Source organism: Cylas formicarius, unplaced genomic scaffold (genome assembly GCF_029955315.1).
Source record: "Cylas formicarius isolate icCylForm1 unplaced genomic scaffold, icCylForm1.1 PGA_scaffold_6__28_contigs__length_40554024, whole genome shotgun sequence".
In the NCBI taxonomy this organism is placed as follows: Eukaryota; Metazoa; Arthropoda; class Insecta; order Coleoptera; family Brentidae; genus Cylas; species Cylas formicarius.
Genome location: NW_026844347.1, coordinates 4,314,654 through 4,330,090, shown reverse-complemented (window position 1 = coordinate 4,330,090; position 15,437 = coordinate 4,314,654). Strand labels below are relative to the sequence as shown.

Below are 15,437 nucleotides of genomic sequence, written 5' to 3'. Positions count from 1 at the left end.
CCGTGAACAATGGAAGATGATTTAGAATTAAACGCGGCCGGATGGGGTCGATATATTGTCGTCGTCCCCCCGAAACTACGTCATTGTTTCAATCATCCTAGGCGTTCGCAATTCGAACATCTGCAATTAAAAATTTGTCGACGAAGTAAATGCATTGTGCGTAACCAACAAATTTCGCCGACAATTAAAAACAAGCATGTAACATATAAGGAATCAATACTAATAGTTAAATAACTTTATTCTTATGAGTTAAATTCTGCTGCCGCCATCTGCCTATTGACACATATTCATAAAATTTGACTAAAGTCGCCAATGAATAAAACGAAAATTTGTGACAGCAAACCAATAAGTTTTACTTATCCATAAAACCATCTTGAAACTGCAAGCAGCTTCCTATTTTAAGGTCCTTGATAGCAGTTTGGGTGTGGTTAAAATATCCTTAGAAACAATTTACACTATTCTCAATGTAATGATAAAGCTCTGGTGCATCAAGAACTTATACCTTGGTGATTCCAAAGGCGCTGTCTGCATTAAAGGAACTGATTAAGTAGACTATTAATTTCTTTGCTGATTCCTTGTTCTCGCTCTTATCTTTTTTTCTTCTCCCTTTTGAGAAAATATATGTTATTTATTAATTTGTCTATGATTCATAAGTCAGTTAAGTAACATTAACTTATTGTTAAATTATTACGAAATTATAACATTGATAAGCACTTTAGAATTGGATGTTTTGGCAGTGGTTTTTTTCTTACATATAGTAAGCAATAAAATTTACATTCCGACGTTTAATTGCCATTGCGCCAGCCTTCCTGACTAGATAGAGTTCGAGAAGGTAATGGAGTTTGCGATTGGATCACAAGTTAATTTACTGTTCTTGAAATATTAGATACCGAAATTTTGAGCAATTCGATATAGACACTTTTAAACATGATCGTATAAATACATGACAAGTGCTTTAGTGTGATGATGTTAGTCAGAAGTGTAATTCTTTTTTACTACTACGAACCACGAATTTTGGGTTGGTTCAGCGAGCTATTTTTTGGTGCACATTGAAATTTACTATGGTTTTGCGGCACTAAAAGTGAAAACTACAGTTGATGGAAGCCAAGTATATTCTTTATTCTTGATCCTTAAGCATAACATTGAACAGTACCTACTGTCTAATTCAAAACCGTTCCGAACATCAAAACATTCTCATAATATAGAAGCAAAAAACATTCGACTTGGCAGACAAATCCAGTTGTAAGGTGCTCTAAAATATAGCATAGAAACTATTTCAACATTAAAGTTCAACGCATATTTCACATTGGAGGCAAGGCAAGATTTAGCACCTGTGCACCATGGCAAACCTATTCTTCCCCACTGAAAGAGTCTGGCACGACAAGTATTCAACCCTCGGCTTAACCAGCAAACGTAGATATTATTTGTAGATACCTAAAATGAGAACGCGACAAATTGGTGTCTGCTGGTGGGTCACAATGACCGAGGCATATCACAATCCATCACATCCAATTGACATATTTGGTTATTTGTTTGTATATTCAATTGTCATCTATGTTTCTCTGGAATAGACAAACGAATCTCTATCTACGTTTCCTGTGTCACAAATTTTGCAAGTCACTGATCTGATAGCGCACAGCATTCACATTTTTATTCTGATATCATTTCCGTATTTCCTCCCGTACAGCTACCATCCGGTATACCAACACCGGATTACCCGCAGCAATTTATTACATTAAAGCAACGTGTGCATTCGCAGTAATACAAATCCGGGCATATTTTGCAGTAAATGCGAGTGTGTGTGAAACACTCGCTTATTATTCTGGAACTCCACAACTCTAATGCGGACGAAAAATGTATGTCAGTTTTATTTGCGTTCGCCATGCCGCTACATACATTAAGTTATCTCTTTCATAGCGAACAGGAACCCTAAAGATAGATATACGCGGCCACTTCGCCAACCAACATATTCAGCGAAATGAAAATCTCTTTCTGTTTACTTAAATATCTTGAACATAAATATATAATTAAGCACCACTGAATAACATTTTGAGCAACAATATAACAACAGTTCCATAGGGAGGTATTGACGAATGCATTCTCCGATTGTGGCGCTACTGATAGTAAACAAACGTGGTAGTAAAAAAGTATTTCAAAATGTTTACCTGTATATTTGAACATTCGGCGGACTCATTCAACCTGCATAAGCAAAGATAAAGCATTCTTCCTAACTCTGTTAACAATTTTTGTGGTGTGTGGTTTGTAACAAATGGCATACGAATAATATCTTACGATGAAATCCATTTTATCGTATTTAAATTGTAACATAAAAAAACGATGTTTTGTAGAATACAAAACATGTATTTTTAATTGGATCTGCTCCAGACACCAATAACTCAAAGCACAATTAAGGGACAATTGAATATTGTAGAAGGTCCAGTAATTATTAATAGCTTTTAATTTTTCAAAGAAACTTCCACAGGCTACTGTAATGCTTTTTACAAAACTTCTGGATTCCTCCTGCTTCGGTCTTTGCTTAGTCGAAATTGCTGGCGCAACAAGATGATTGCGAACCGTCAGCAATTTCGACTAAGCAAAAACCGACGCAGGAGGAATCCAGAAGTTTTTTAAAAAGCAATTATTAATAGCGTTGCTTGCATTGTAAAGCTGTTCTGTCGGTAACTTCCAAGTATATTGCTGCAGTTCTCCTAAAATCTGCATGGTAGCTTTAAACAATATAATGTTTACATCAAAAGCTATTATTAGGATAACTGAAATTTAATATTTCTTGAGTGACCGCATCGACAGAGCAATTTGTGGTTGACTTTGGAGATAGTAAGCTTTTCTTTTACTGTTGAAGACCCGAAGGCACGGAACTGCGAACGATACCAAACTATTTTTCAAGCGATATTAAAGTACATCGTCTACAAGGCAAACGTGAAACTTATATGAAAACCGCAACCATTTCAAATTTTACTTCCGAAATAGAAACTTCAAACATAGCACTTTACTGAACTCTTGCAAAATCATAAATAGTGGCGAGACTAAAGGAAAAAAAAGAGATGCTTTTTTACCTGAAGCATCAAAGCACTATAGTTGCATGCCCTTTATTTACTCCATGTATGTATATTATTAGATACCTCTTATAGAATTATTTTTTTATTTATTATTTAACTTTTTTATTTATATTTTAAATCTTCCATTAAACTTGACAGTTTAGGTAGAAGTGAGCCAGCTTTATAAACAAATAGCTGGTTTGGGAGCAATCGGATGTTTTCCAAATATATTTTCACTTTTGTTCTGTACATCGTTGCATGGTGATGAACTTCTTCAATCATTCCTTTATGAAACACTCGTTCAGGTCGTCCCAAAACAAAGTTGTGACTAAAATAGCATTTATCAAACTAGCTGCACAATATTATTCCTCGATCTGTTGTGATTCTTGGTCTGCAAACTGTATTTTTTTACATAAAATGTTAAATATCTCAAATACGGTGAAATTTTGCGAGAAAACAAAAAAAGGAATAATACATTGTGTGTTCCATTTGAAATATGAAGGTTTACAGTATATCCGGATGCGCCGCCATCTTGAAAATATTTTAGCTGGATTGCCTCCACCAGCATTGGTTTGATTCCAATTCCAATTGAATTATCCACTGAAACGGATGCATGTAAAAATGAATTTACTTAGATTCTTTATCCCAACCAGAGTCATTCAGATATTCGGGATAACGGCAAAATTGCCTGTCTTAAAATTTTACTCGGGACGTGAAAATGCATCCATATGCATTCCCGATATGTACGTACGTTAAGCCGTTCAGGAATCGCTGCAAATCCGACAATATTTTCCTTCCTGCCGCGCGAGAAAGCTCTATCTATAACATCTCCCAAAGCCCGTCTTTGCTAGCTTCTCGCCCATTATCCCGTGCGGCTTAAACGTAGCTGAAACTACGGAAATCCTTTTGTATTAAAAAGGATGTATTGTGACTTCTTGGCCAAGTCTATAACTTATAAGTTTCAATTCTAGAACTGTTAAAGCTATGCCTACGAATACATTTATTTCCCAATTGCAACGCATAGACAATTTCGGCAAAAAAAAAAGAATAGTCCGTCTAGAAAATATCTGGAATTTTATATTTTGATCAGTTAGGTTGTGTAGATAGAAGAATACACTCAAAATGATAAAAGATAGATTACATATCAAGAAAATTAACAATGTCTTTATAATGAAGCCACTACTATAGCAACAATTTTTGTCGCCATTTTCACGAGGATGGTCCTAGTAAAATTATTATATTTGGCTGAAGATGTCATCAACTTGCTTCCAAATACCTAAAAATTATATGACGAGAAAACGTTGCTGTTCAAGTTTTCAAGTTCCCTGTTAAAACATTGGTTTGAAGAGCAATATTTTAGGATGGTGTTCTTCTTGAGACTGATAAATTGGTTAAGGCTTTCGCGGCCCGTTGATAAGCTATTATCTTGATTCGGGTTTAAAGGCCGTCGTCGATTGGAATTACTTCCTAACGTTTCGCTAGCACGAGTGGGGAGCTTCTTCAGAGGTCCTTCCATCTCCGATGTTGGACGTAGACTGACGATTTCTCCTGCGCAGGTTGTATTTATGCCGATTGGTGGTGGGCGGGGCTTGTTCCGCTTCGGTTGGTCTCGGGATATCGATCGGTACTGCTCGGGCGTTCCTAAGGATCGGGTTCCAGATTTGTTTGAGTCTAAGGGTCTCCTCCTTTCGGTTGAAATTGTGTGGGTGTTTTTGTATCTCAATGGCTTCCCTGACTAGTCTGTTGTGATAGCCGTTGACCGATGCTAGTAACTTACAGCTCTCAAAGTGTATCCTGTGTTCCCCGCTGCCAAGTGCGTGTTCAGCTTCTCTGTATGTCCTAGCCTGCAGCTTGCTTTATGCTCCTTAAGTCTCGTTCCCATTGATCTCTTGGTAGTCCCGATGTAGACCTTTCCGCATGAACACGGAATGCGGTAGACTCCTGCAGCTGAAAGTGTGCCCCTCTTGTCCTTCGCTGACCTGATGGTCTGCTGGATCTTCTTTGTAGGCAGGCTCAAAGATTGTTTTGATGTCGTGTCTTTTCAATACTCTGCCAATCCTGTCGGTGACACTCGGAATATACGGCAGATATGCGTGAGAGGTGGAGGGTCGTTGTTCGGTATCCCGTGATCTTGATGATCTTGAGTTCATTGACCTCTCGATCTCCCTCTTGCTGTAGCCATTTGCCTCGAACGCAGTTTTTAGGACAGATACCTGCATGCTCTATCCAACCATCACCCAAGTCAAAAGTATGGGGCTATCAGAACCCTGACAGACCGAGCCCGAAGGATTTGCGAACCGGAGAACCTCCAGATGGAACTTGAACACCTAATATATTAAAATATATAGAAAATAATGAAGACATATGAGCCAATCATTTTTACAGTCGTGGACCATGATTACCGATCTTACCGATCTAGGTATAAAAAATAAAATATTGTTTTTGACCACACCTAATAAGCTAAATGAAGAAATCGCATTAACCTTCACATTGGTTCTTAAAAGGAAAACAAATTAGTGGTCCATAGAACGTCAATCTCAACAAAGTACTAGGTGTCAAAAAATTTCAAAAGAAAAATGAATACTGACCATTTGTAGTGAGCCGTCTGTATACTGATATTAAGGGTGAGCTAAAATCGCATTAACCTCCATATTGATTCTTAAAAAGAAAAACAAATTAGTAGTCCATAGAACGTCAATCTCAGCAAAGTACTAGGTGTTAAAAAATTTCAAAAGAAAAATGAATATCTGTAATGAGCCGTCTGTATACTGATATTAAGGGTAAGCTAAATTGTATTAAATCAAGTGGTGAGCTATCTTATATGGAATTGCAAACTTTTGCGAAAAAAGAAAATAAAAAATCTAAAATGTTGAAAGATTGGTTTTTTTTAGCATTTTCCCTTAAAGATATTTCATATTACCTTCAGGATGATTTTCTAGTTTATTGTGGTTCATTTGAAAACGCTAAATTGTTTCTAGATCTAACTCCTCTTCTTTGAAACGACTTTTTGAAACTATTTGAAAATATTTTTATAATGAAAAAAGCAGTCATAACCAAAAATTTAACCTTAGAATATCTAATTCAGCGTTCTTAGTGAATATTTGATTTAATGGAAATATGTAAAACATTTAAACCAATCACAATTGGCGTCTGGTATTTTTTAATTTTTGAAAAAAAAATAAAAAAAATCAAAGATTTCTACCAGAAAGGCCACACCGTTGAAATACAAAATATAAAGACGTTTTTCTAAGTATTACATATTATCTAATCAAAACTGATCTTGAAAACAAACTGCCGTCGCTGTAGTAATTAGAAAATTAATTATAGTGGGCACTCCGCACTTGTGAAAAATAATTTACAGGGTTTTTTCTTTAAGAGCCCCTTTTTTCTCATTGAGATTTCCAAAATCACCTGTCAAAATATTTAGTCTCAGAAACTATAACTAATAATTAATTATCGCGCTATATACTTATGCTCATCTGCGTATCATTCCGCATCTCTCTATTTTAGCTTTAAAATGAAATGCAACGTATTTCTCGTATATGAAACCTGCTTTGTCCACTAATTATTTCACTATTTGATTAATGTGCCCTGGCGGCTGTGTTTTATTACATTGTTCGAACTGTCTAAACCGAATCGTATTTTTCAAAATTGATTTAATATTTTATATAAAATTCCGTTTATTTAGTTTTTACGTACGCGGGCCCATTTATTTGATTAACGTCGCACTTATCCAGTGCGGCCATTTCTCTCTGTTTCGTTTCAATTCGGGCAGGAAATATAATTTTATTAATTCGTCAAAATTAAATTTGTAACAAACTATTTGCTCTATCACCTAACACTTCGATTTGAATGATTCGTATAAAACTAATAAACAAAAGCTGCACCTTAAGAGCTTTGTTGAAAGTTTGTGTCAGTTTAAATTACTTGCCATGTCTATATGTATGATTCCAACTAATCAAAATAGATTTCTATAATCTCAAATAAATATTTTTTTGTTTTAGGTAAGGGTCGACGTCTAGAGATAATGGTAAGGAATTTTGACTAGCTTTATATTTAGATTTTGCATGTACTTCTTTTTATTAAATTTCATGTAACAAATGGACCGTAAAAAGTTTTAAAGCAATTAGTGGTAAGACATTAGGCGTCTGTTTGTGACATTAAACCTGAGGTCTCGATAAAATTTATTGATGGCCCCTAAAAACCGGAAGAAAAATGTTCTAAAACTTCTTGTCATAAAAAAATTGTCTTTGACTTTATAACCTCCGGAGATCGTAAAAACTTTTATCCTCAACGCGGGAACTATCATTTTCTTTTTTTTGCAATAGGGGAGTCAATTTTAGCTTGAGATTTAAAGAAATAGCGACATTTTTAAGGAAGAAATTTTAGTAAGAAAATAAAGCCAGATTTTTCAACCAAAAGAAAATTCCAATATTTTGTTGTTTACTAAATTGGATCAATACTTTTTTTAGGAAATTGACATCAACTTAATACTTCGTATAGCCCGCAGCTATCCACCAAGATCAGACTCAATAAATAAATTCAGACCGTTTAGAGTAGAGTAAAAATTAATATAAAAAGTTAAGATATATAATACAAGCGTTATCTCTAGTAGCAATATGAGACAATCACATCGTAAAATCGCTTATCATCGAAGGCATTTTTTTTTAATTCCTTTAAGTTATCAAACAAGTAGAATATCGTAAATTAGGCGAAAATAAAATTTGACTACACTCCTAGCCAAGATGAACAAAACTTCAAAATGTATACAGTTTTTTCTAATGCTGACGTTTAAACGTAATGAAATATTTAATAATAAATAAATAATTATTTTTTCATAACCATTTACGTAAATTTGATCTTTGACTTCTTAGAAACATTTATAGATAAAACTATTCACGAATCTTCTGGATTCATCCCGCATCGGTTGTTGACGAATCGAACTTCATCCTGTTTGCTTCTTCAGAGCTTAACTGGAACTGGTTATATATAGTTTGAGGGAAGCGGAGCTAAAGAAGGGACATGAACAACAGTGGAAATGCAGGTCGGCATTATTAACCTGCAGGCGATGTGCACTAAATTTTTCAAAACAGTATGTTACAAATTAAAAAAGTGAAATGATGCCATAAGTCAATGCAATAATACGTTTAATTTAAGTAACATTAATACATTTCACATTTTCGAAAACAAAAAAATATTAACTATAATCGAGAATAAAACAGTATACAACGCTAATTACAACATTTCAACATGTCCGCCGTTCATTTCTAAACATTTTCTTATACATTTTAATATATAATAATTTTAAAATCATTGATATCTGTTATAGGTGTTTCATACACTAAAGACTTCAAGTGCCCCCAAATAAAAAGAAGTCCATCGGATTAAGATCTGGTGAGCGAGGCGGCCAAGCTAGAGGTCCGGCCCGACTTATCCATCGATGTTCAAATGCCTGATTTAAATACCTTCTTACAGCAAATGTATAATGGGGTGGAGCGCTAACTTGCATTAACCATATGTTTTGTCTCCACTGCAAGGGCACCTCTTCCAGCAAAGGTGGTAGTTCCTTTTGGAGAAATTGCAAATACATTTCCCCATTAAGCGATGCGTTAAAGAAATGAGGTCCTATAAGATGATCTCCTATAATCGCTGCCCATACATTTAAAGAATTCCGGCGCTGACGTTTTCCTTCAATTTTTGCATGTGGGTTTTCAATGTGCCACTGATGCATATTTCAAAAATCTACAATGCCATTATGACTGAATGCAGTCTCGTCAGTGAACAAAATGACATTTAAGAATTGCGGGTAATTTTGAATTTACTCATGAAACATGAAAGGGCCGAAGATCATTTTCATGCAAAACTTCCCAAACTGTAGAGCAAGCAATTCTTTCCTGAGCAGCAAGTTTCCTCGTATTCGTTAACGGGTTGAAGTATTCTTTCTTCTCTTGCAGAGGTTATTTTATACCTTGGTCTCCCTTTATTTATATTATCAGATTTGAATGACCCTTTTTCACCAAGTATTCTGTGTGTTCTGTGTGTGTTGATGAATGTCTTAGCAGATGGAACGTTTCTATTAGGATAAGGATCGATATAAAGCCCCCGTGGTTGATCTGCATTTCCATTTGCTCTTCTGTAGCAAAAATGCATATCGTATATATTTGAATATTCCTGATGGGCCATCAGTGGACCATAGCAGTTGGATATAGATTAATAGAAACTATTTTTTAACGAATTGTGACAATGACTTTTTCAAATTTCATTAAGCGCTGTTAGGTAAAATCAGATTTACAGGTAAAATTCGAATCGAGAATAAAAAATCGATTTGTGTCTAAACGATAACACTTATCGACTTAAAACAAGAATAACAATTTTTGATTATTTGTGATTACGATTTCGAATTTTTGTTACATGACTTACTACCACTATTTTACCACGTTGAATCTTTCCTCCAAATTTCCTAACCCAATTTCCGAACACCCCGTAGATGATAACTAAATAGCTGTGTCGTGGTTAAGATTGCTTGGTTGTTTAGAGATTTCTATGGATTCTCGGAGTTTTCTTTGGTAGAAAAATCGATTGCACTCAAGAATTTTAGTTGGTTTAGGTATGTTCAGCAATTGCCGATGAGTTTATTTGCCGTAATGTCTCAAACGGAGTTTTGTCTGTAGTCTGGTTTTAAAATTATATTACTTAAGAACTTTTTATGTGTTTTGACTGTAAGAAGGATCAACGTGGCAAGTGTTATGTTGTTTTATGGGTTTTACGGCTCCGTAACCAAGAGAGTTAATGACCGATGATTTTTAGGCCGGATGATGATGTGACAATGTATTAAGGTACCGTTCTGTGTGCGAACGTTTTCTAAACTTGACCCAATGTTAGGTCTGATTTTCTATTAATACCTAATTAATCTTAGAATGGAAGATTATTATTAGGTTCTAATTCAATGGTAAAACGTATGTTACAGTATATACAGTTTAGAGGCTTAAGAAAATCTCGAAGAAATTCTTTTAAAAGCTTCTGTGACTATATTTTCGGTGGCCGGAAAATTATTCAAGGGCAGAGCCAAAATTTCCCGGCCTGAATATGAGAAAAACAAAGTAGAGAAACATTTTTTTATTATTTTTCAATATAATCCCCCTTATCTTCAATACACTTATTACATCTCTTTATTAACAACTCAATCCCTTTAAAAATATATTCTTTTGGTTTGTCTGCAAAATGAGCTAAAACAGCTTCTTTTAACTCAACTTCGTCGTTAAACCGCCGTCCATGTAAGTCCTTTTTCAAATATAGAAACAAATAATAGTCGCTGGGGGCCATATCTGGACTATAGGGAGAATGATCTATTGTTGGAACCCACACTCTACAATGGCAGCTTGTGCAACACCAGCAGTATGGACAGGTGCATTATCGTGCAAAAAACGCACGCCCCCGGTCAGTTTTCCTCGACTTTTTAAGTGTATGCAGTCTTGCAATTTATGTAATAATGTTGCGTAATATTTACATGGACAGTGGTATTAGTTTCTTTAAAATTTGTCAAAATAATTCCTACACCTTTTTTGTTGACTGGTAAACTCTGAATTTTCTTGGAGGTGCTTCACCCTTACGACGCCACTCCATTGATTCTTTTTTCAATAGAAGGTCATAATAGAGAATCATAGTTTCATCTCCAGTCACAATAGTTTCTATCACAGGCTTCGGTTCCGACCCACAGAGTTCCAAAAAAGACCGCGCACACTCGACACGGGGTTGCTTTTGGAATAGCCGAAAGGTTTTTAGGAACCCATTGTGCACTAACCTTATGCATACCTATACATGCAGGATTCGACGAACACTTGTATCAGGAAGCTTAGTAATTTCTCAGATTTCCTCCACCTTTAAACGTTGATCACTCAATGCCACCTCTTCCACAATGGCAACAATATCTTCCGTTATGACCTCCACTGGTCGACCAAATTTTGAATCATCTTCAAGGGACGCCTGCCCCATTCGAAAACGTTTTGCCCATTTTTTCACAACAGAATACAAAGGAGAACTTTGGCCGTACACACCATCCAGCCTTTCTTAAATAATTTTAGGTGCTAACCCTTTTTTTGTCAAACACTTTATGACTGCTCTATACTCAATTTGCTTATGCGTCATTTTTTCAGACACGTCTTGTTGAAATGCTGATAATAAAAAACTATTTCACGCAAGACTTCATTTTTTTTTTTCGCAATCTACTAAGATATATATTTAAAAGAAGATAAAGTGTTATCTTAATACTGGAGCTGCATCTATGTCAGGCCGGGAAATTTTGGCGCTAACTTCGTATTTTAGACAAGCATTTTTCATTTAAGACCAAAGATTTGATTGCAGGCTTTCATATTTTAATATATCAAAAATAGGAATAGGAACTTTACTAAACCTCTAAACTAACCAGAATATCCTCTGGGTCTAATGTAATAAGTTTTAAATTTTTCAATGAAGGCAACAGGGAATTAAGCACTATGGCAATCCGTAAAAACGAGGGATTTTAATGTTGTAAGGGTTGCCGGATTTTTTCGCGAATTCTAATAGAGGAGAAGCTTAAATTGCAGATTTAAGGTAGCATTCCATGGATGACTTAGGATCCGAAGTTTAGTTGCAGAAAAATCCTCATCACTGTCGCACATTGTAATTCTCTTTTGGCTATATAAAACCTGAATAATTGTTAATTTCCACTTTTTCGAAAATTATAGTTACGCATTTTGCCATTAAACAGGACTTGTTTCCATAGCAACTAAGAAACAACTACACCTATTTTTTTATATTTTTAAATCGAATAACTAATATCAAAATTTCAAAAAATATTCTGTAAAAATTCGTTTGGGGAACATTATTTTTGATAACTCGTTTCTTTTTCCAGCTAGTTGCACAAATTAGTATTTCATTTTCTGTAATGCACGTAGTCAGTGCATAATAAGTGCAGACAAGTGATGTCAAAGCGCGGAAGGTTGATTCGGTAATCATTGATATGTTTGCAAAGCTATTGTTGAAATAGTGAAATTATTTGCAATTCGGTAGGGAAAGCTGTAGCATAGTTTGTAGTGGTCACCAGAAAGAAATATATTTTTTAAATTATACACTAAAATATACACACCAAATTTTAGCTTTTTTTATACCTGGTGATTCTCAATTGATACGCTAGGAAAAAGTTGATATAATCAAAACACCCAACAATTACACAAATATCTTGATAATTAATCCCACTAAACTTACGGTATGCTTGCCAAATATTGTGCTACATTCAGGCAGACTACTGTCCTCTCTCGAATGTTCTGCGGCCATTTTTGTAATTAAGTAATTAATTAATTGATGTAATTAATAAGATAAAGATAAAAATATTAACAATAACTACATACCTATACAAAAATGATCATTTTTCTTTTATGCTCAAAAAGCCGAATATTTTAATATATTTTTATATAATTATTTATTCTTTGTGTCGATAGTTTGAATCAGGAAAAAGCGATTATGGACTTGCATTGCTTTCACTCGACTTTCTTTGTAATCAATCCGCTTGTACACCTATCTACCTTTCTGCGTTATTCAATACGTCTGGCGCTGGCGACACAATAAAATGAATTGAATAGGGGCTCGCGTTGAGAAAATTATTTGCTAAAAATTTGTTTATGCGTTCATAGAAATATTTAGCTACAAAAAATAAAGAAAAATAGTTTTGGTTAATCGATTGACTGGATTCTTCTAAACATTCAATTGCATTCTCAGAGAGAGATTTTGGTTTGAGTTTGGGAAAAAAAAAGAAATATTAGAGTTATTCAAATTAATTTACTTCGGTAGTATACAGGACCGTTTAAAACGAATGATTTGGATGTGACACAAAAAGGGTCAAAGTAATTTTTTTTACATCCTCTACATTACAAACATACAAAATTATGTATGGGTATACCTAAATAGGAAAGTTTTCGAAATATTTGTAACACATCTAAAAATCACATTATCTTCAAAATGTTGGTATTAATTAGCGATGCAACTCTATGAGTAATTAAAAATACATCAAAACTGCTTTTAAGTAATTTTATTGCACAATTTTGATATATTTTGAAGTATATATTAGGCAGAACATCAATAATTCAGCAATTACTGTTAAACAACATAGCATTCCATGCCTAACTAACAAAGATATGTGCAGAAAGTTAAGAAATATTTTTACACAATAATTTTAATTATGTGTAGGTATTTTACTTAATGTTTTTTTTTTAAACATCAAATCAACAAAGTGACATTTAGATAATGACGTAGTATTATGAACATACGATTAGTAAGTTAATCAATCAAAAATTCAATATAACGAACTATGTTTTACACCTAATAACAAATATGGGGCACCATAACTCTGTCGTTTCTATAGTAATATTATGGCATGGGAGGTAGCGATAAGCTTTGGTTTCTTTAATTAACTGTCTTAACCGAATGCACAGTAGTCTACAGCACACTTATTTTGGCCAAAATTATTTATTAACATTTTTTATTGTGAATCAACTTCAGAAACGTGTTTTGCTTGTTACTGTTACTCCAAGGATACTTTTTATAGGCGCATCGACATATGTATCCCAGAATGGTACATGTGTTTCTCCGAATAAACCTCTGTTAAGAGACAGAACTTGATTGAAAATAAACTAATATGATACCTATCTGTGAATCTAGTAGGACATGCATCATCGTGTAGCATCGCTTGTGCAAGTTGCCCTTTGACTAAATTTGAGAATAATGTATTGGATAACACTTTTATAAAATTGCGGCTTTTTACCCTTGCTTTATTTATTGCCTTTGCTTGCATTTGAAAAATCATTCGGACACAAAAACACCAACTTTCAAAGAAAAATTACATGTATGCGTATTTACAATCCACAATCCAAAAAATTGTCTATTTTCGACGACTCCCATCTCATAGGGATTGAATAAATCTTGAACTTCAGGCGGCAGCTGTTTTATTTTCAATTTTGATTTTCTTGTTTTAAGGGCCAATGAAGATATGAAGTGGTCTGAGGTATCCATTGCTCGATTAAATATATCGGTCAAGTTATTAATTCTGCTGTTTTTTTCTGGACTCCGAAACTTCCTCAGCAAAGAAACCTATTACATGGTTTTCAATTGCTTGTTTACTATGTACAATCATTTTGTGAATTGTAGAAACCATGGATATGTTTCCATGAAACTGTGACCAGCCTCGAAACAGTACGTCTCAACGTTAGATAAGTTTATTGGAAGCTGACAATTGAGTGCGATAAGAATAATCCATTAACGATATATTAAACTGTAAGAAACACCTAATTCTTGAGCACTGAAAAAATCTTTCCTGGCTGTGTTGCCGTCATTGGTAGATCCATAACCATTGCATTTTGGCTTATCGCCTAAACGAGACCAAAATAGTTTTTGGATTAACTCTTTTCGCATCATGAAAGATGCCTTATTTTCTGCAATACAGGGGGCTTACGCCATAATGAAGTGCATTTTCTTTTGTTGCAGAGTCTTCAAAATTATTTGTAGTTAAAAATTTTGCAGGTGTTCACAAATTGGGCATGCCTGACGAACAATGGTGAGAATACTTAAGATTTTTCCATCAATCAAAGTCAAGTGTAAATTAAAATCAAATTGTTGATCCAGGTTTGGTATTCATGAAGATCTCTAATTTGATTATCTAGACTTTCTTTCTCTTTCATAACATGATCCCGAGTTTCTTTGACATATTCTAGTTTCAACGGCCTGCAAAACCTCAGAGATTGTGGCATTTCATTATTCCAGAGGATAATGCCATCTGAGCTAGTTAGCCTCAACCTTATTATGGTGGTAGCGAAAATACTCGCATCTTGTGTATCTCCAGAAGACATTTTTTGTTTGTATTGAGCCTGGCCTGAGCTTCCATCAAAACCATAACTAACGTAGCTGATATCTCGCTTCTAGAAAAGCTGAGAAAAACCTCTTCTTGCATAAGTAAAATCCTGTCTGGTTAAAAACATATTGCAGGGGGACTTTGGCCGTTGTCTCAGTGACAATGATATTCGATGGTCGACAGTCTTTTTTGACCTGCAAAGTATGACTATAGGCGGAATATATGTCGCAATTTCGGGCCTGTGCACCCAATCGGAAAGCCAAGTATTATTGTTTCGTGAATCTGTTGTCAAGTATAAAAGCAAGCGCTTCTTGATCGGTTCTTTGGTAGCACATGACACTTTTTTTGATTTTTGATGCACATGTCGGACTTCGTCTGGTCTCTTTCAAAACCACTGCCGCATTTACTATTAACTAAGTATCGCGATTAATTTCCCGAGATAACTGTAGTGCATCTCATCTCTGTGATCGGGCACTTTTTTCAGAAAAAGATAACTATGGAAG

The 15,437-nt window shown here is 34.7% G+C and overlaps 1 protein-coding gene across 7 annotated transcripts in view; it reads left to right on the top strand.

The window, feature by feature from the left end:
• LOC132702990 (complexin) overlaps nt 1–15,437 on the top strand; it is a 444,845-nt gene that overhangs the window by 388,915 nt on the left and 40,493 nt on the right. Inside the window, exon 2 of one of the 7 annotated variants that reach the window (XM_060671973.1) lies at nt 7,061–7,086. The exons of the other annotated variants lie outside the window; for them this stretch is intronic. The gene's annotated coding sequence lies outside the window, so the exon portion shown is untranslated. The remainder of the gene's footprint in view (nt 1–7,060; nt 7,087–15,437) is intronic. 7 annotated transcript variants of the gene reach the window in all.